The 20,503-nt window shown below is 42.4% G+C and overlaps 14 non-coding genes across 14 annotated transcripts; all 14 read left to right on the top strand.

Moving 5' to 3' along the window:
• The first annotated feature begins 24 nt into the window (after window positions 1-24).
• trnar-ucu (transfer RNA arginine (anticodon UCU)) lies at window positions 25-97 on the top strand. The gene has a single exon. It is a non-coding gene; the product is annotated as a tRNA-Arg (tRNA).
• Window positions 98-1,636: 1,539 nt separating this feature from the next.
• trnar-ucu (transfer RNA arginine (anticodon UCU)) lies at window positions 1,637-1,709 on the top strand. The gene has a single exon. It is a non-coding gene; the product is annotated as a tRNA-Arg (tRNA).
• A 3,693-nt stretch (window positions 1,710-5,402) lies between these two features.
• Window positions 5,403-5,475, top strand: trnar-ucu (transfer RNA arginine (anticodon UCU)). Its single transcript has one exon. It is a non-coding gene; the product is annotated as a tRNA-Arg (tRNA).
• Window positions 5,476-6,403: 928 nt separating this feature from the next.
• Window positions 6,404-6,476, top strand: trnar-ucu (transfer RNA arginine (anticodon UCU)). The gene has a single exon. It is a non-coding gene; the product is annotated as a tRNA-Arg (tRNA).
• An 821-nt stretch (window positions 6,477-7,297) lies between these two features.
• trnar-ucu (transfer RNA arginine (anticodon UCU)) lies at window positions 7,298-7,370 on the top strand. The gene has a single exon. It is a non-coding gene; the product is annotated as a tRNA-Arg (tRNA).
• A 927-nt stretch (window positions 7,371-8,297) lies between these two features.
• trnar-ucu (transfer RNA arginine (anticodon UCU)) lies at window positions 8,298-8,370 on the top strand. The gene has a single exon. It is a non-coding gene; the product is annotated as a tRNA-Arg (tRNA).
• A 927-nt stretch (window positions 8,371-9,297) lies between these two features.
• Window positions 9,298-9,370, top strand: trnar-ucu (transfer RNA arginine (anticodon UCU)). The gene has a single exon. It is a non-coding gene; the product is annotated as a tRNA-Arg (tRNA).
• Window positions 9,371-10,561: 1,191 nt separating this feature from the next.
• On the top strand, window positions 10,562-10,634 carry trnar-ucu (transfer RNA arginine (anticodon UCU)). Its single transcript has one exon. It is a non-coding gene; the product is annotated as a tRNA-Arg (tRNA).
• Window positions 10,635-11,826: 1,192 nt separating this feature from the next.
• trnar-ucu (transfer RNA arginine (anticodon UCU)) lies at window positions 11,827-11,899 on the top strand. Its single transcript has one exon. It is a non-coding gene; the product is annotated as a tRNA-Arg (tRNA).
• Window positions 11,900-12,720: 821 nt separating this feature from the next.
• On the top strand, window positions 12,721-12,793 carry trnar-ucu (transfer RNA arginine (anticodon UCU)). The gene has a single exon. It is a non-coding gene; the product is annotated as a tRNA-Arg (tRNA).
• A 927-nt stretch (window positions 12,794-13,720) lies between these two features.
• Window positions 13,721-13,793, top strand: trnar-ucu (transfer RNA arginine (anticodon UCU)). Its single transcript has one exon. It is a non-coding gene; the product is annotated as a tRNA-Arg (tRNA).
• Window positions 13,794-16,984: 3,191 nt separating this feature from the next.
• On the top strand, window positions 16,985-17,057 carry trnar-ucu (transfer RNA arginine (anticodon UCU)). The gene has a single exon. It is a non-coding gene; the product is annotated as a tRNA-Arg (tRNA).
• Window positions 17,058-18,975: 1,918 nt separating this feature from the next.
• trnar-ucu (transfer RNA arginine (anticodon UCU)) lies at window positions 18,976-19,048 on the top strand. Its single transcript has one exon. It is a non-coding gene; the product is annotated as a tRNA-Arg (tRNA).
• A 927-nt stretch (window positions 19,049-19,975) lies between these two features.
• Window positions 19,976-20,048, top strand: trnar-ucu (transfer RNA arginine (anticodon UCU)). Its single transcript has one exon. It is a non-coding gene; the product is annotated as a tRNA-Arg (tRNA).
• The last annotated feature ends 455 nt before the right edge of the window (window positions 20,049-20,503 follow it).

Genomic DNA, 20,503 nt, shown 5'->3' with positions numbered 1-20,503 from the left:
CTATCCAGTTCATTATCAGCAAGTGCCCCAGTGGCCTAATGGATTAGGCACTGGCCTTCTAAGCCAGGGATTGTGGGTTTGAGTCCCATCTGGGGTGGGTGTATGTGGAGGAAGAGAGATCAGCACGTGACACAGAGTTTGATGGATTGAAGCTTTCCGATTTACTTTTTAGAAATGAAGATTTAACTGGGATAAAAAAGGAGAATTTCATGGGCATGTCTCTGTGCCCTCCGAAATGCAATTTTTTTTTACAACTGCTTCTATCAGTTCATATAGGTCATGCTGATCACACATTTCCACAGTGACTTAAGACACTGACCGCCTAATCCATTTATTGTGAGTTCAAGTATTGTTTTGGGGTACCTGAAAGTGGAGGGATGAAGTGGAAGTGTGCAGGGCAGTTAACCAAGTGATTTAGGGATCGAAACCATCCTCTGCTATCCAGTTTGCTTTGAGCAATGAAGTGCAAACAGAAGAGAAGAGCTGGGCACATAACACAGAGGTTGATGGATCGAAGATATCCAATTCTACTTTTAGAAATGAAGTGTAAACAGGGATTTTTTTTTTACATTTCAGAATTTCATGGGCATGTCTCTGTGCCCTCCGTGATTCTTTTTTTATTACTGCTTCTATCAATCCATATAGGTCATGCTGATCACAGAGAGACACAGTGGCTTAAGACACTGATCTCCTAATCCATGTATTGTGAATTCAAGTATTGTTTTGGGGTACCTGAAAGTGGAGTGATGAAGTGGAAGTGTGCCTGGCAGTTAACCCAGTGATTTATGGATCGAAACCATCCTCTGCTATTCAGTTTGCTTTAACAATGAAGTGATTTAACTGGGATAAAAAAGGAGAATTTCATGGGCATGTCTCTGTGCCCTCCGAAATGCAATTTTTTTTTACCACTGCTTCTATCAGTTCATATAGGTCATGCTGATCACACATTTCCACAGTGACTTAAGACACTGACCGCCTAATCCATTTATTGTGAGTTCAAGTATTGTTTTGGGGTACCTGAAAGTGGAGGGATGAAGTGGAAGTGTGCAGGGCAGTTCACCAAGTGATTTAGGGATCGAAACCATCCTCTGCTATCCAGTTTGCTTTGAGCAATGAAGTGCAAACAGAAGAGAAGAGCTGGGCACATAACACAGAGGTTGATGGATCGAAGATATCCAATTCTACTTTTAGAAATGAAGTGTAAACAGGGATTTTTTTTTTACATTTGAGAATTTCATGGGCATGTCTCTGTGCCCTCCGTGATTCTTTTTTATTACTGCTTCTATCAATCCATATAGGTCATGCTGATCACAGAGAGACACAGTGGCTTAAGACACTGATCTCCTAATCCATGTATTGTGAATTCAAGTATTGTTTTGGGGTACCTGAAAGTGGAGTGATGAAGTGGAAGTGTGCCTGGCAGTTAACCCAGTGATTTATGGATCGAAACCATCCTCTGCTATTCAGTTTGCTTTAGCAATGAAGTGGAAACTGAAGTGAAAATGTTTTGACTGCTTCTGTCAGTTTGTACAGGTCATGCTGATTACAGAAGCGAAGCGGAAGCGTGATGTCTACTTTAACCACGTGTACGTTCGGTAGAAACCACTCTCTGCTATCCAGTTCATTTTCAGCAAGTGCCCCAGTGGCCTAATGGATAAGGCACTGGCCTTCTAAGCCAGGGATTGTGGGTTCGAGTCCCATCTGGGGTGGGTGTATGCGGAGGAAGAGAAATCAGCACGTGACACAGAGTTTGATGGATTGAAGCTTTCCGATTTACTTTTTAGAAATGAAGATTTAACTGGCATAAAAAAGGAGAATTTCATGGGCATGTCTCTGTGCCCCCCGAAATGCATTTTTTTTTACAACTGCTTCTATCAGTTCATATAGTTCATGCTGATCACACATTTCCACAGTGACTTAAGACACTGACCGCCTAATCCATTTATTGTGAGTTCAAGTATTGTTTTGGGGTGGGCACATAACACAGAGGTTGATGGATCGAAGATATCCAATTCTACTTTTAGAAATGAAGTGTAAACAGGGATTTTTTTTTTACATTTCAGAATTTCATGGGCATGTCTCTGTGCCCTCCGTGATTCTTTTTTTATTACTGCTTCTATCAATTCATATAGGTCATGCTGATCACAGAGAGACACAGTGGCTTAAGACACTGATCTCCTAATCCATGTATTGTGAATTCAAGTATTGTTTTGGGGTACCTGAAAGTGGAGTGATGAAGTGGAAGTGTGCCTGGCAGTTAACCCAGTGATTTATGGATCGAAACCATCCTCTGCTATTCAGTTTGCTTTAGCAATGAAGTGGAAACAGAAATATTAAACCATAATTTCATGGGCATGTCTCAGTGCCCTCCGTGAATTTTTTTTGACTGCTTCTGTCAGTTTGTACAGGTCATGCTGATTACAGAAGCGAAGCGGAAGCGTGATGTCTACTTTAACCACGTGTACGTTCGGTAGAAACCACTCTCTGCTATCCAGTTCATTTTCAATTTTTTTTTACAACTGCTTCTATCAGTTCATATAGGTCATGCTGATCACACATTTCCACAGTGACTTAAGACACTGACCGCCTAATCCATTTATTGTGAGTTCAAGTATTGTTTTGGGGTACCTGAAAGTGGAGGGATGAAGTGGAAGTGTGCAGGGCAGTTAACCAAGTGATTTAGGGATCAAAACCATCCTCTGCTATCCAGTTTGCTTTGAGCAATGAAGTGCAAACAGAAGAGAAGAGCTGGGCACATAACACAGAGGTTGATGGATCGAAGATATCCAATTCTACTTTTAGAAATGAAGTGTAAACAGGGATTTTTTTTTTACATTGGAGAATTTCATGGGCATGTCTCTGTGCCCTCCGTGATTCTTTTTTTATTACTGCTTCTATCAATCCATGTAGGTCATGCTGATCACAGAGAGACACAGTGGCTTAAGACACTGATCTCCTAATCCATGTATTGTGAATTCAAGTATTGTTTTGGGGTACCTGAAAGTGGAGGGATGAAGTGGAAGTGTGCAGGGCAGTTAACCAAGTGATTTAGGGATCGAAACCATCCTCTGCTATCCAGTTTGCTTTGAGCAATGAAGTGCATACAGAAGAGAAGAGCTGGGCACATAACACAGAGGTTGATGGATCGAAGATATCCAATTCTACTTTTAGAAATGAAGTGTAAACAGGGATTTTTTTTTTACATTTGAGAATTTCATGGGCATGTCTCTGTGCCCTCCGTGATTCTTTTTTTATTACTGCTTCTATCAATCCATATAGGTCATGCTGATCACAGAGAGACACAGTGGCTTAAGACACTGATCTCCTAATCCATGTATTGTGAATTCAAGTATTGTTTTGGGGTACCTGAAGGGTGGAGTGATGAAGTGGAAGTGTGCCTGGCAGTTAACCCAGTGATTTATGGATCGAAACCATCCTCTGCTATTCAGTTTGCTTTAGCAATGAAGTGGAAACAGAAATATTAAACCATAATTTCATGGGCATGTCTCAGTACCCTCCGTGATTATTTTTTGACTGCTTCTGTCAGTTTGTACAGGTCATGCTGGTTACAGAAGCGAAGCGAAAGCGTGATGTCTACTTTAACCACGTGTACGTTCGGTTGAAACCACTCTCTGCTATCCAGTTCATTATCAGCAAGTGCCCCAGTGGCCTAATGGATAAGGCACTGGCCTTCTAAGCCGTGGGTTGAGTCCCATCTGGGGTGGATGTATGCGGAGGAAGAGAGATCAGCACGTGACGCAGAGTTTGATGGATTGAAGCTTTCCGATTTACTTTTTAGAAATGAAGATTTAACTGGGATAAAAAAGGAGAATTTCATGGGCATGTCTCTGTGCCCTCCGAAATGCAATTTTTTTTACAACTGCTTCTATCAGTTCATATAGGTCATGCTGATCACACATTTCCACAGTGACTTAAGACACTGACCGCCTAATCCATTTATTGTTAGTTCAAGTATTGTTTTGGGGTACCTGAAAGTGGAGGGTTGAAGTGGAAGTGTGCAGGGCAGTTAACCAAGTGATTTAGGGATCGAAACCATCCTCTGCTATCCAGTTTGCTTTGAGCAATGAAGTGCAAACAGAAGAGAAGAGCTGGGCACATAACACAGAGGTTGATGGATCGAAGATATCCAATTCTACTTTTAGAAATGAAGTGTAAACAGGGATTTTTTTTTTACATTTGAGAATTTCATGGGCATGTCTCTGTGCCATCCGTGATTCTTTTTTTATTACTGCTTCTATCAATCCATATAGGTCATGCTGATCACAGAGAGACACAGTGGCTTAAGACACTGATCTCCTAATCCATGTATTGTGAATTCAAGTATTGTTTTGGGGTACCTGAAAGTGGAGTGATGAAGTGGAAGTGTGCCTGGCAGTTAACCCAGTGATTTATGGATCGAAACCATCCTCTGCTATTCAGTTTGCTTTAGCAATGAAGTGGAAACAGAAATATTAAACCATAATTTCATGGGCATGTCTCAGTGCCCTCCGTGATTATTTTTTGACTGCTTCTTTCAGTTTGTACAGGTCATGCTGGTTACAGAAACTGGGATAAAAAAGGAGAATTTCATGGGCATGTCTCTGTGCCCTCCGAAATGCAATTTTTTTTTACAACTGCTTCTATCAGTTCATATAGGTCATGCTGATCACACATTTCCACAGTGACTTAAGACACTGACCGCCTAATCCATTTATTGTGAGTTCAAGTATTGTTTTGGGGTACCTGAAAGTGGAGGGATGAAGTGGAAGTGTGCAGGGCAGTTAACCAAGTGATTTAGGGATCGAAACCATCCTCTGCTATCCAGTTTGCTTTGAGCAATGAAGTGCAAACCGAAGAGAAGAGCTGGGCACATAACACAGAGGTTGATGGATCGAAGCTATCCAATTCTACTTTTAGAAATGAAGTGTAAACAGGGATTTTTTTTACATTTCAGAATTTCATGGGCATGTCTCTGTGCCCTCCGTGATTCTTTTTTTATTACTGCTTCTATCAATCCATATAGGTCATGCTGATCACAGAGAGACACAGTGGCTTAAGACACTGATCTCCTAATCCATGTATTGTGAATTCAAGTATTGTTTTGGGGTACCTGAAAGTGGAGTGATGAAGTGGAAGTGTGCCTGGCAGTTAACCCAGTGATTTATGGATCGAAACCATCCTCTGCTATTCAGTTTGCTTTAGCAATGAAGTGGAAACAGAAATATTAAACCATAATTTCATGGGCATGTCTCAGTGCCCTCCGTGATTATTTTTTGACTGCTTCTGTCAGTTTGTACAGGTCATGCTGGTTACAGAAGCGAAGCGAAAGCGTGATGTCTACTTTAACCACGTGTACGTTTGGTTGAAACCACTCTCTGCTATCCAGTTCATTATCAGCAAGTGCCCCAGTGGCCTAATGGATAAGGCACTGGCCTTCTAAGCCAGGGATTGTGGGTTCGAGTCCCATCTGGGGTGGATGTATGTGGAGGACGAGAGATCAGCATGTGACACAGAGTTTGATGGATTGAAGATTTCCCATTCAATTTTTAGAAATGAAGATTTAACTGGGATAAAAAAGGAGAATTTCATGGGCATGTCTCTGTGCCCTCCGAAATGCATTTTTTTTTACAACTGCTTCTATCAGTTCATATAGTTCATGCTGATCACACATTTCCACAGTGACTTAAGACACTGACCGCCTAATCCATTTATTGTGAGTTCAAGTATTGTTTTGGGGTACCTGAAAGTGGAGGGATGAAGTGGAAGTGTGCAGGGCAGTTAACCAAGTGATTTAGGGATCAAAACCATCCTCTGCTATCCAGTTTGCTTTGAGCAATGAAGTGCAAACAGAAGAGAAGAGCTGGGCACATAACACAGAGGTTGATGGATCGAAGATATCCAATTCTACTTTTAGAAATGAAGTGTAAACAGGGATTTTTTTTTTACATTTCAGAATTTCATGGGCATGTCTCTGTGCCCTCCGTGATTCTTTTTTTTATTACTGCTTCTATCAATCCATATAGGTCATGCTGATCACATAGAGACACAGTGGCTTAAGACACTGATCTCCTAATCCATGTATTGTGAATTCAAGTATTGTTTTGGGGTACCTGAAGGGTGGAGTGATGAAGTGGAAGTGTGCCTGGCAGTTAACCCAGTGATTTATGGATCGAAACCATCCTCTGCTATTCAGTTTGCTTTAGCAATGAAGTGGAAACAGAAATATTAAACCATAATTTCATGGGCATGTCTCAGTACCCTCCGTGATTATTTTTTGACTGCTTCTGTCAGTTTGTACAGGTCATGCTGGTTACAGAAGCGAAGCGAAAGCGTGATGTCTACTTTAACCACGTGTACGTTCGGTAGAAACCACTCTCTGCTATCCAGTTCATTTTCAGCAAGTGCCCCAGTGGCCTAATGGATAAGGCACTGGCCTTCTAAGCCAGGGATTGTGGGTTCGAGTCCCATCTGGGGTGGGTGTATGCGGAGGAAGAGAAATCAGCACGTGACACAGAGTTTGATGGATTGAAGCTTTCCGATTTACTTTTTAGAAATGAAGATTTAACTGGGATAAAAAAGGAGAATTTCATGGGCATGTCTCTGTGCCCTCCGAAATGCATTTTTTTTTTACAACTGCTTCTATCAGTTCATATAGTTCATGCTGATCACACATTTCCACAGTGACTTAAGACACTGACCGCCTAATCCATTTATTCAGTTTGCTTTGAGCAATGAAGTGCAAACAGAAGAGAAGAGCTGGGCACATAACACAGAGGTTGATGGATCGAAGCGATCCAATTCTACTTTTAGAAATGAAGTGTAAACAGGGATTTTTTTTTTACATTTCAGAATTTCATGGGCATGTCTCTGTGCCCTCCGTGATTCTTTTTTTATTACTGCTTCTATCAATCCATATAGGTCATGCTGATCACAGAGAGACACAGTGGCTTAAGACACTGATCTCCTAATCCATGTATTGTGAATTCAAGTATTGTTTTGGGGTACCTGAAAGTGGAGTGATGAAGTGGAAGTGTGCCTGGCAGTTAACCCAGTGATTTATGGATCGAAACCATCCTCTGCTATTCAGTTTGCTTTAGCAATGAAGTGGAAACAGAAATATTAAACCATAATTTCATGGGCATGTCTCAGTGCCCTCCGTGATTATTTTTTGACTGCTTCTGTCAGTTTGTACAGGTCATGCTGTTTACAGAAGCGAAGCGAAAGCGTGATGTCTACTTTAACCACGTGTACGTTCGGTTGAAACCACTCTCTGCTGTCCAGTTCATTATCAGCAAGTGCCCCAGTGGCCTAATGGATAAGGCACTGGCCTTCTAAGCCAGGGATTGTGGGTTCGAGTCCCATGTGGGGTGGGTGTACGCGGAGGAAGAGAGATCAGCACGTGACACATATTTTGATGGATTGAAGCTTTCCGATTTACTTTTTAGAAATGAAGATTTAACTGGGATAAAAAAGGAGAATTTCATGGGCATGTCTCTGTGCCCTCTGAAATGCAATTTTTTTTTACAACTGCTTCTATCAGTTCATATAGGTCATGCTGATCACACATTTCCACAGTGACTTAAGACACTGACCGCCTAATCCATTTATTGTGAGTTCAAGTATTGTTTTGGGGTACCTGAAAGTGGAGGGATGAAGTGGAAGTGTGCAGGGCAGTTAACCAAGTGATTTAGGGATTGAAACCATCCTCTGCTATCCAGTTTGCTTTGAGCAATGAAGTGCAAACAGAAGAGAAGAGCTGGGCACATAACACAGAGGTTGATGGATCGAAGCTATCCAATTCTACTTTTAGAAATGAAGTGTAAACAGGGATTTTTTTTTTACATTTCAGAATTTCATGGGCATGTCTCTGTGCCCTCCGTGAATCTTTTTTTATTACTGCTTCTATCAATCCATATAGGTCATGCTGATCACAGAGAGACACAGTGGCTTAAGACACTGATCTCCTAATCCATGTATTGTGAATTCAAGTATTGTTTTGGGGTACCTGAAAGTGGAGTGATGAAGTGGAAGTGTGCCTGGCAGTTAACCCAGTGATTTATGGATCGAAACCATCCTCTGCTATTCAGTTTGCTTTAGCAATGAAGTGGAAACAGAAATATAAAACCATAATTTCATGGGCATGTCTCAGTGCCCTCCGTGATAATTTTTTGACTGCTTCTGTCAGTTTGTACAGGTCATGCTGATTACAGAAGCGAAGCGAAAGCGTGATGTCTACTTTAACCACGTGTACGTTCGGTTGAAACCACTCTCTGCTGTCCAGTTCATTATCAGCAAGTGCCCCAGTGGCCTAATGGATAAGGCACTGGCCTTCTAAGCCAGGGATTGTGGGTTCGAGTCCCATGTGGGGTGGGTGTACGCGGAGGAAGAGAGATCAGCACGTGACACATATTTTGATGGATTGAAGCTTTCCGATTTACTTTTTAGAAATGAAGATTTAACTGGGATAAAAAAGGAGAATTTCATGGGCATGTCTCTGTGCCCTCTGAAATGCAATTTTTTTTTACAACTGCTTCTATCAGTTCATATAGGTCATGCTGATCACACATTTCCACAGTGACTTAAGACACTGACCGCCTAATCCATTTATTGTGAGTTCAAGTATTGTTTTGGGGTACCTGAAAGTGGAGGGATGAAGTGGAAGTGTGCAGGGCAGTTAACCAAGTGATTTAGGGATTGAAACCATCCTCTGCTATCCAGTTTGCTTTGAGCAATGAAGTGCAAACAGAAGAGAAGAGCTGGGCACATAACACAGAGGTTGATGGATCGAAGCTATCCAATTCTACTTTTAGAAATGAAGTGTAAACAGGGATTTTTTTTTTACATTTCAGAATTTCATGGGCATGTCTCTGTGCCCTCCGTGAATCTTTTTTTATTACTGCTTCTATCAATCCATATAGGTCATGCTGATCACAGAGAGACACAGTGGCTTAAGACACTGATCTCCTAATCCATGTATTGTGAATTCAAGTATTGTTTTGGGGTACCTGAAAGTGGAGTGATGAAGTGGAAGTGTGCCTGGCAGTTAACCCAGTGATTTATGGATCGAAACCATCCTCTGCTATTCAGTTTGCTTTAGCAATGAAGTGGAAACAGAAATATAAAACCATAATTTCATGGGCATGTCTCAGTGCCCTCCGTGATAATTTTTTGACTGCTTCTGTCAGTTTGTACAGGTCATGCTGATTACAGAAGCGAAGCGAAAGCGTGATGTCTACTTTAACCACGTGTACGTTCGGTTGAAACCACTCTCTGCTGTCCAGTTCATTATCAGCAAGTGCCCCAGTGGCCTAATGGATAAGGCACTGGCCTTCTAAGCCAGGGATTGTGGGTTCGAGTCCCATGTGGGGTGGGTGTACGCGGAGGAAGAGAGATCAGCACGTGACACATATTTTGATGGATTGAAGCTTTCCGATTTACTTTTTAGAAATGAAGATTTAACTGGGATAAAAAAGGAGAATTTCATGGGCATGTCTCTGTGCCCTCTGAAATGCAATTTTTTTTTACAACTGCTTCTATCAGTTCATATAGGTCATGCTGATCACACATTTCCACAGTGACTTAAGACACTGACCGCCTAATCCATTTATTGTGAGTTCAAGTATTGTTTTGGGGTACCTGAAAGTGGAGGGATGAAGTGGAAGTGTGCAGGGCAGTTAACCAAGTGATTTAGGGATCGAAACCATCCTCTGCTATCCAGTTTGCTTTGAGCAATGAAGTGCAAACAGAAGAGAAGAGCTGGGCACATAACACAGAGGTTGATGGATCGAAGCTATCCAATTCTACTTTTAGAAATGAAGTGTAAACAGGGATTTTTTTTACATTTCAGAATTTCATGGGCATGTCTCTGTGCCCTCCGAAATGCATTTTTTTTTTACAACTGCTTCTATCAGTTCATATAGTTCATGCTGATTACACATTTCCACAGTGACTTAAGACACTGACCGCCTAATCCATTTATTCAGTTTGCTTTGAGCAATGAAGTGCAAACAGAAGAGAAGAGCTGGGCACATAACACAGAGGTTGATGGATCGAAGCTATCCAATTCTACTTTTAGAAATGAAGTGTAAACAGGGATTTTTTTTTACATTTCAGAATTTCATGGGCATGTCTCTGTGCCCTCCGTGATTCTTTTTGTATTACTGCTTCTATCAATCCATATAGGTCATGCTGATCACAGAGAGACACAGTGGCTTAAGACACTGATCTCCTAATCCATGTATTGTGAATTCAAGTATTGTTTTGGGGTACCTGAAAGTGGAGTGATGAAGTGGAAGTGTGCCTGGCAGTTAACCCAGTGATTTATGGATCGAAACCATCCTCTGCTATTCAGTTTGCTTTAGCAATGAAGTGGAAACAGAAATATTAAACCATAATTTCATGGGCATGTCTCAGTGCCCTCCGTGATTATTTTTTGACTGCTTCTGTCAGTTTGTACAGGTCATGCTGTTTACAGAAGCGAAGCGAAAGCGTGATGTCTACTTTAACCACGTGTACGTTCGGTTGAAACCACTCTCTGCTGTCCAGTTCATTATCAGCAAGTGCCCCAGTGGCCTAATGGATAAGGCACTGGCCTTCTAAGCCAGGGATTGTGGGTTCGAGTCCCATGTGGGGTGGGTGTACGCGGAGGAAGAGAGATCAGCACGTGACACATATTTTGATGGATTGAAGCTTTCCGATTTACTTTTTAGAAATGAAGATTTAACTGGGATAAAAAAGGAGAATTTCATGGGCATGTCTCTGTGCCCTCTGAAATGCAATTTTTTTTTACAACTGCTTCTATCAGTTCATATAGGTCATGCTGATCACACATTTCCACAGTGACTTAAGACACTGACCGCCTAATCCATTTATTGTGAGTTCAAGTATTGTTTTGGGGTACCTGAAAGTGGAGGGATGAAGTGGAAGTGTGCAGGGCAGTTAACCAAGTGATTTAGGGATTGAAACCATCCTCTGCTATCCAGTTTGCTTTGAGCAATGAAGTGCAAACAGAAGAGAAGAGCTGGGCACATAACACAGAGGTTGATGGATCGAAGCTATCCAATTCTACTTTTAGAAATGAAGTGTAAACAGGGATTTTTTTTGCATTTCAGAATTTCATGGGCATGTCTCTGTGCCCTCCGAAATGCATTTTTTTTTTACAACTGCTTCTATCAGTTCATATAGTTCATGCTGATCACACATTTCCACAGTGACTTAAGACACTGACCGCCTAATCCATTTATTCAGTTTGCTTTGAGCAATGAAGTGCAAACAGAAGAGAAGAGCTGGGCACATAACACAGAGGTTGATGGATCGAAGCTATCCAATTCTACTTTTAGAAATGAAGTGTAAACAGGGATTTTTTTTTACATTTCAGAATTTCATGGGCATGTCTCTGTGCCCTCCGTGATTCTTTTTTTATTACTGCTTCTATCAATCCATATAGGTCATGCTGATCACAGAGAGACACAGTGGCTTAAGACACTGATCTCCTAATCCATGTATTGTGAATTCAAGTATTGTTTTGGGGTACCTGAAGGGTGGAGTGATGAAGTGGAAGTGTGCCTGGCAGTTAACCCAGTGATTTATGGATCGAAACCATCCTCTGATATTCAGTTTGCTTTAGCAATGAAGTGGAAACAGAAATATTAAACCATAATTTCATGGGCATGTCTCAGTACCCTCCGTGATTATTTTTTGACTGCTTCTGTCAGTTTGTACAGGTCATGCTGGTTACAGAAGCGAAGCGAAAGCGTGATGTCTACTTTAACCACGTGTACGTTCGGTAGAAACCACTCTCTGCTATCCAGTTCATTTTCAGCAAGTGCCCCAGTGGCCTAATGGATAAGGCACTGGCCTTCTAAGCCAGGGATTGTGGGTTCGAGTCCCATCTGGGGTGGGTGTATGCGGAGGAAGAGAAATCAGCACGTGACACAGAGTTTGATGGATTGAAGCTTTCCGATTTACTTTTTAGAAATGAAGATTTAACTCGGATAAAAAAGGAGAATTTCATGGGCATGTCTCTGTGCCCTCCGAAATGCATTTTTTTTTTACAACTGCTTCTATCAGTTCATATAGTTCATGCTGATCACACATTTCCACAGTGACTTAAGACACTGACCGCCTAATCCATTTATTCAGTTTGCTTTGAGCAATGAAGTGCAAACAGAAGAGAAGAGCTGGGCACATAACACAGAGGTTGATGGATCGAAGCTATCCAATTCTACTTTTAGAAATGAAGTGTAAACAGGGATTTTTTTTTTACATTTCAGAATTTCATGGGCATGTCTCTGTGCCCTCCGTGATTCTTTTTTTATTACTGCTTCTATCAATCCATATAGGTCATGCTGATCACAGAGAGACACAGTGGCTTAAGACACTGATCTCCTAATCCATGTATTGTGAATTCAAGTATTGTTTTGGGGTACCTGAAAGTGGAGTGATGAAGTGGAAGTGTGCCTGGCAGTTAACCCAGTGATTTATGGATCGAAACCATCCTCTGCTATTCAGTTTGCTTTAGCAATGAAGTGGAAACAGAAATATTAAACCATAATTTCATGGGCATGTCTCAGTGCCCTCCGTGATTATTTTTTGACTGCTTCTGTCAGTTTGTACAGGTCATGCTGTTTACAGAAGCGAAGCGAAAGCGTGATGTCTACTTTAACCACGTGTACGTTCGGTTGAAACCACTCTCTGCTGTCCAGTTCATTATCAGCAAGTGCCCCAGTGGCCTAATGGATAAGGCACTGGCCTTCTAAGCCAGGGATTGTGGGTTCGAGTCCCATGTGGGGTGGGTGTACGCGGAGGAAGAGAGATCAGCACGTGACACATATTTTGATGGATTGAAGCTTTCCGATTTACTTTTTAGAAATGAAGATTTAACTGGGATAAAAAAGGAGAATTTCATGGGCATGTCTCTGTGCCCTCTGAAATGCAATTTTTTTTTACAACTGCTTCTATCAGTTCATATAGGTCATGCTGATCACACATTTCCACAGTGACTTAAGACACTGACCGCCTAATCCATTTATTGTGAGTTCAAGTATTGTTTTGGGGTACCTGAAAGTGGAGGGATGAAGTGGAAGTGTGCAGGGCAGTTAACCAAGTGATTTAGGGATTGAAACCATCCTCTGCTATCCAGTTTGCTTTGAGCAATGAAGTGCAAACAGAAGAGAAGAGCTGGGCACATAACACAGAGGTTGATGGATCGAAGCTATCCAATTCTACTTTTAGAAATGAAGTGTAAACAGGGATTTTTTTTTTACATTTCAGAATTTCATGGGCATGTCTCTGTGCCCTCCGTGAATCTTTTTTTATTACTGCTTCTATCAATCCATATAGGTCATGCTGATCACAGAGAGACACAGTGGCTTAAGACACTGATCTCCTAATCCATGTATTGTGAATTCAAGTATTGTTTTGGGGTACCTGAAAGTGGAGTGATGAAGTGGAAGTGTGCCTGGCAGTTAACCCAGTGATTTATGGATCGAAACCATCCTCTGCTATTCAGTTTGCTTTAGCAATGAAGTGGAAACAGAAATATTAAACCATAATTTCATGGGCATGTCTCAGTGCCCTCCGTGATAATTTTTTGACTGCTTCTGTCAGTTTGTACAGGTCATGCTGATTACAGAAGCGAAGCGAAAGCGTGATGTCTACTTTAACCACGTGTACGTTCGGTTGAAACCACTCTCTGCTATCCAGTTCATTATCAGCAAGTGCCCCAGTGGCCTAATGGATAAGGCACTGGCCTTCTAAGCCAGGGATTGTGGGTTCGAGTCCCATCTGGGGTGGATGTATGCGGAGGACGAGAGATCAGCACGTGACACAGAGTTTGATGGATTGAAGCTTTCCAATTTACTTTTTAGAAATGAAGATTTAACTGGGATAAAAAAGGAGAATTTCATGGGCATGTCTCTGTGCCCTCCGAAATGCAATTTTTTTTTACAACTGCTTCTGATTGATTGATGGCAGCATTCGTGTGAAACTGAAAGCGCGAACCACTGCTTTTAATCAGGGCAAGGTGTCTGGTAACATGACCGAATACAAACAGTGCAGCTATTCCCTCCGCAAGGCTATCAAACAAGCTAAGCGCCAGTACAGAGACAAAGTAGAATCTCAATTCAACGGCTCAGACACAAGAGGCATGTGGCAGGGTCTACAGTCAATCACGGACTACAGGAAGAAACCCAGCCCAGTCACGGACCAGGATGTCTTGCTCCCAGGCAGACTAAATAACTTTTTTGCCCGCTTTGAGGACAATACAGTGCCACTGACACGGCCTGCAACGAAAACATGCGGTCTCTCCTTCACTGCAGCCGAGGTGAGTAAGACATTTAAACGTGTTAACCCTCGCAAGGCTGCAGGCCCAGATGGCATCCCCAGCCGCGCCCTCAGAGCATGCGCAGACCAGCTGGCCGGTGTGTTTACGGACATATTCAATCAATCCCTATACCAGTCTGCTGTTCCCACATGCTTCAAGAGGGCCACCATTGTTCCTGTTCCCAAGAAAGCTAAGGTAACTGAGCTAAATGACTACCGCCCCGTAGCACTCACATCCGTCATCATGAAGTGCTTTGAGAGACTAGTCAAGGACCATATCACCTCCACCCTACCTGACACCCTAGACCCACTCCAATTTGCTTACCGCCCAAATAGGTCCACAGACGATGCAATCTCAACCACACTGCACACTGCCCTAACCCATCTGGACAAGAGGAATACCTATGTGAGAATGCTGTTCATCGACTACAGCTCGGCATTCAACACCATAGTACCCTCCAAGCTCGTCATCAAGCTCGAGACCCTGGGTCTCGACCCCGCCCTGTGCAACTGGGTACTGGACTTCCTGACGGGCCGCCCCCAGGTGGTGAGGGTAGGCAACAACATCTCCTCCCCGCTGATCCTCAACACTGGGGCCCCACAAGGTTGCGTTCTGAGCCCTCTCCTGTACTCCCTGTTCACCCACGACTGCGTGGCCACGCATGCCTCCAACTCAATCATCAAGTTTGCGGACGACACAACAGTGGTAGGCTTGATTACCAACAACGATGAGACGGCCTACAGGGAGGAGGTGAGGGCCCTCGGAGTGTGGTGTCAGGAAAACAACCTCACACTCAACGTCAACAAAACTAAGGAGATGATTGTGGACTTCAGGAAACAGCAGAGGGAACACCCCCCTATCCACATCGATGGAACAGTAGTGGAGAGGGTAGCAAGTTTTAAGTTCCTCGGCATACACATCACAGACAAACTGAATTGGTCCACTCACACAGACAGCATCGTGAAGAAGGCGCAGCAGCGCCTCTTCAACCTCAGGAGGCTGAAGAAATTCGGCTTGTCACCAAAAGCACTCACAAACTTCTACAGATGCACAATCGAGAGCATCCTGGCGGGCTGTATCACCGCCTGGTATGGCAACTGCACCGCCCTCAACCGTAAGGCTCTCCAGAGGGTAGTGAGGTCTGCACAACGCATCACCGGGGGCAAACTACCTGCCCTCCAGGACACCTACACCACCCGATGTCACAGGAAGGCCATAAAGATCATCAAGGACATCAACCACCCGAGCCACTGCCTGTTCACCCCGCTATCATCCAGAAGGCGAGGTCAGTACAGGTGCATCAAAGCTGGGACCGAGAGACTGAAAAACAGCTTCTATCTCAAGGCCATCAGACTGTTAAACAGCCACCACTAACACTGAGTGGCTGCTGCCAACACACTGACACTGACTCAACTCCAGCCACTTTAATAATGGGAATTGATGGGAAATGATGTAAATATATCACTAGCCACTTTAAACAATGCTACCTTATATAAATGTTACTTACCCTACATTATTCATCTCATACGCATACGTATATACTGTACTCTATATCATCGACGGTATCCTTATGTAATACATGTATCACTAGCCACTTTATACTATACTATGCCACTTTGTTTACATACTCATCTCATTTGTACATACTGTACCCGATACCATCTACTGTATCTTGCCTATGCTGCTCTGTACCATCACTCATTCATATATCCTTATGTACATATTCTTTATCCCCTTACACTGTGTACAAGACAGTAGTTTTGGAATTGTTAGTTAGATTACTTGTTATTACTGCATTGTCGGAACTAGAAGCACAAGCATTTCGCTACACTCGCATTAACATCTGCTAACCATGTGTATGTGACAAATAAAATTTGATTTGATTTGATTTGATTTGATTTATCAGTTCATATAGGTCATGCTGATCACACATTTCCACAGTGACTTAAGACACTGACCGCCTAATCCATTTATTGTGAGTTCAAGTATTGTTTTGGGGTACCTGAAAGTGGAGGGATGAAGTGGAAGTGTGCAGGGCAGTTAACCAAGTGATTTAGGGATCGAAACCATCCTCTGCTATCCAGTTTGCTTTGAGCAATGAAGTGCAAACAGAAGAGAAGAGCTGGGCACATAACACAGAGGTTGATGGATCGAAGCTATCCAATTCTACTTTTAGAAATGAAGTGTAAACAGGGATTTTTTTTACATTTCAGAATTTCATGGGCATGTCTCTGTGCCCTCCGTGATTCTTTTTTTATTACTGCTTCTATCAATCCATATAGGTCATGCTGATCACAGAGAGACACAGTGGCTTAAGACACTGATCTCCTAATCCATGTATTGTGAATTCAAGTATTGTTTTGGGGTACCTGAAAGTGGAGTGATGAAGTGGAAGTGTGCCTGGCAGTTAACCCAGTGATTTATGGATCGAAACCATCCTCTGCTATTCAGTTTGCTTTAGCAATGAAGTGGAAACAGAAATATTAAACCATAATTTCATGGGCATGTCTCAGTGCCCTCCGTGATAATTTTTTGACTGCTTCTGTCAGTTTGTACAGGTCATGCTGATTACAGAAGCGAAGCGGAAGCGTGATGTCTACTTTAACCACGTGTACGTTCGGTAGAAACCACTCTCTGCTATCCAGTTCATTTTCAGCAAGTGCCCCAGTGGCCTAATGGATAAGGCACTGGCCTTCTAAGCCAGGGATTGTGGGTTCGAGTCCCATCTGGGGTGGGTGTATGCGGAGGAAGAGAGATCAGCACGTGACACAGAGTTTGATGGATTGAAGCTTTCCGATTTACTTTTTAGAATGAAGATTTAACTGGGATAAAAAAGGAGAATTTCATGGGCATGTCTCTGTGCCCTCCGAAATGCAATTTTTTTTTACAACTGCTTCTATCAGTTCATATAGGTCATACTGATCACACATTTCCACAGTGACTTAAGACACTGACCGCCTAATCCATTTATTGTGAGTTCAAGTATTGTTTTGGGGTACCTGAAAGTGGAGGGATGAAGTGGAAGTGTGCAGGGCAGTTAACCAAGTGATTTAGGGATCGAAACCATCCTCTGCTATCCAGTTTGCTTTGAGCAATGAAGTGCAAACAGAAGAGAAGAGCTGGGCACATAACACAGAGGTTGATGGATCGAAGATATCCAATTCTACTTTTAGAAATGAAGTGTAAACAGGGATTTTTTTTTTACATTTGAGAATTTCATGGGCATGTCTCTGTGCCCTCCGTGATTCTTTTTTTATTACTGCTTCTATCAATCCATATAGGTCATGCTGATCACAGAGAGACACAGTGGCTTAAGACACTGATCTCCTAATCCATGTATTGTGAATTCAAGTATTGTTTTGGGGTACCTGAAGGGTGGAGTGATGAAGTGGAAGTGTGCCTGGCAGTTAACCCAGTGATTTATGGATCGAAACCATCCTCTGCTATTCAGTTTGCTTTAGCAATGAAGTGGAAACAGAAATATTAAACCATAATTTCATGGGCATGTCTCAGTACCCTCCGTGATTATTTTTTGACTGCTTCTGTCAGTTTGTACAGGTCATGCTGGTTACAGAAGCGAAGCGAAAGCGTGATGTCTACTTTAACCACGTGTACGTTCGGTTGAAACCACTCTCTGCTATCCAGTTCATTATCAGCAAGTGCCCCAGTGGCCTAATGGATAAGGCACTGGCCTTCTAAGCCGTGGGTTCGAGTCCCATCTGGGCTGGATGTATGCGGAGGAAGAGAGATCAGCACGTGACACAGAGTTTGATGGATTGAAGCTTTCCAATTTACTTTTTAGAAATGAAGATTTAACTGGGATAAAAAAGGAGAATTTCATGGGCATGTCTCTGTGCCCTCCGAAATGCAATTTTTTTTTACAACTGCTTCTATCAGTTCATATAGGTCATGCTGATCACACATTTCCACATTGACTTAAGACACTGACCGCCTAATCCATTTATTGTGAGTTCAAGTATTGTTTTGGGGTACCTGAAAGTGGAGGGATGAAGTGGAAGTGTGCAGGGCAGTTAACCAAGTGATTTAGGGATCGAAACCATCCTCTGCTATCCAGTTTGCTTTGAGCAATGAAGTGCAAACCGAAGAGAAGAGCTGGGCACATAACACAGAGGTTGATGGATCGAAGCTATCCAATTCTACTTTTAGAAATGAAGTGTAAACAGGGATTTTTTTTACATTTCAGAATTTCATGGGCATGTCTCTGTGCCCTCCGTGATTCTTTTTTTATTACTGCTTCTATCAATCCATATAGGTCATGCTGATCACAGAGAGACACAGTGGCTTAAGACACTGATCTCCTAATCCATGTATTGTGAATTCAAGTATTGTTTTGGGGTACCTGAAAGTGGAGTGATGAAGTGGAAGTGTGCCTGGCAGTTAACCCAGTGATTTATGGATCGAAACCATCCTCTGCTATTCAGTTTGCTTTAGCAATGAAGTGGAAACAGAAATATTAAACCATAATTTCATGGGCATGTCTCAGTGCCCTCCGTGATTATTTTTTGACTGCTTCTGTCAGTTTGTACAGGTCATGCTGGTTACAGAAGCGAAGCGAAAGCGTGATGTCTACTTTAACCACGTGTACGTTTGGTTGAAACCACTCTCTGCTATCCAGTTCATTATCAGCAAGTGCCCCAGTGGCCTAATGGATAAGGCACTGGCCTTCTAAGCCAGGGATTGTGGGTTCGAGTCCCATCTGGGGTGGATGTATGTGGAGGACGAGAGATCAGCATGTGACACAGAGTTTGATGGATTGAAGATTTCCGATTCAATTTTTAGAAATGAAGATTTAACTGGGATAAAAAAGGAGAATTTCATGGGCATGTCTCTGTGCCCTCCGAAATGCATTTTTTTTTACAACTGCTTCTATCAGTTCATATAGTTCATGCTGATCACACATTTCCACAGTGACTTAAGACACTGACCGCCTAATCCATTTATTGTGAGTTCAAGTATTGTTTTGGGGTACCTGAAAGTGGAGGGATGAAGTGGAAGTGTGCAGGGCAGTTAACCAAGTGATTTAGGGATCGAAACCATCCTCTGCTATCCAGTTTGCTTTGAGCAATGAAGTGCAAACAGAAGAGAAGAGCTGGGCACATAACACAGAGGTTGATGGATCGAAGATATCCAATTCTACTTTTAGAAATGAAGTGTAAACAGGGATTTTTTTTTTACATTTCAGAATTTCATGGGCATGTCTCTGTGCCCTCCGTGATTCTTTTTTTATTACTGCTTCTATCAATCCATATAGGTCATGCTGATCACATAGAGACACAGTGGCTTAAGACACTGATCTCCTAATCCATGTATTGTGAATTCAAGTATTGTTTTGGGGTACCTGAAGGGTGGAGTGATGAAGTGGAAGTGTGCCTGGCAGTTAACCCAGTGATTTATGGATCGAAACCATCCTCTGCTATTCAGTTTGCTTTAGCAATGAAGTGGAAACAGAAATATTAAACCATAATTTCATGGGCATGTCTCAGTACCCTCCGTGATTATTTTTTGACTGCTTCTGTCAGTTTGTACAGGTCATGCTGGTTACAGAAGCGAAGCGAAAGCGTGATGTCTACTTTAACCACGTGTACGTTCGGTAGAAACCACTCTCTGCTATCCAGTTCATTTTCAGCAAGTGCCCCAGTGGCCTAATGGATAAGGCACTGGCCTTCTAAGCCAGGGATTGTGGGTTCGAGTCCCATCTGGGGTGGGTGTATGCGGAGGAAGAGAAATCAGCACGTGACACAGAGTTTGATGGATTGAAGCTTTCCGATTTACTTTTTAGAAATGAAGATTTAACTGGGATAAAAAAGGAGAATTTCATGGGCATGTCTCTGTGCCCTCCGAAATGCATTTTTTTTTTACAACTGCTTCTATCAGTTCATATAGGTCATGCTGATCACACATTTCCACAGTGACTTAAGACACTGACCGCCTAATCCATTTATTCAGTTTGCTTTGAGCAATGAAGTGCAAACAGAAGAGAAGAGCTGGGCACATAACACAGAGGTTGATGGATCGAATCTATCCTATTCTACTTTTAGAAATGAAGTGTAAACAGGGATTTTTTTTTTACATTTCAGAATTTCATGGGCATGTCTCTGTGCCCTCCGTGATTCTTTTTTTATTACTGCTTCTATCAATCCATATAGGTCATGCTGATCA

The sequence above is a fragment of the Oncorhynchus clarkii genome, unplaced genomic scaffold, assembly GCF_045791955.1.
Source record: "Oncorhynchus clarkii lewisi isolate Uvic-CL-2024 unplaced genomic scaffold, UVic_Ocla_1.0 unplaced_contig_1345_pilon_pilon, whole genome shotgun sequence".
In the NCBI taxonomy this organism is placed as follows: domain Eukaryota; kingdom Metazoa; phylum Chordata; class Actinopteri; order Salmoniformes; family Salmonidae; genus Oncorhynchus; species Oncorhynchus clarkii.
The sequence above is the reverse complement of the archived record's forward strand: the minus strand, read 5'-3'. Positions and strand labels throughout refer to the sequence as shown.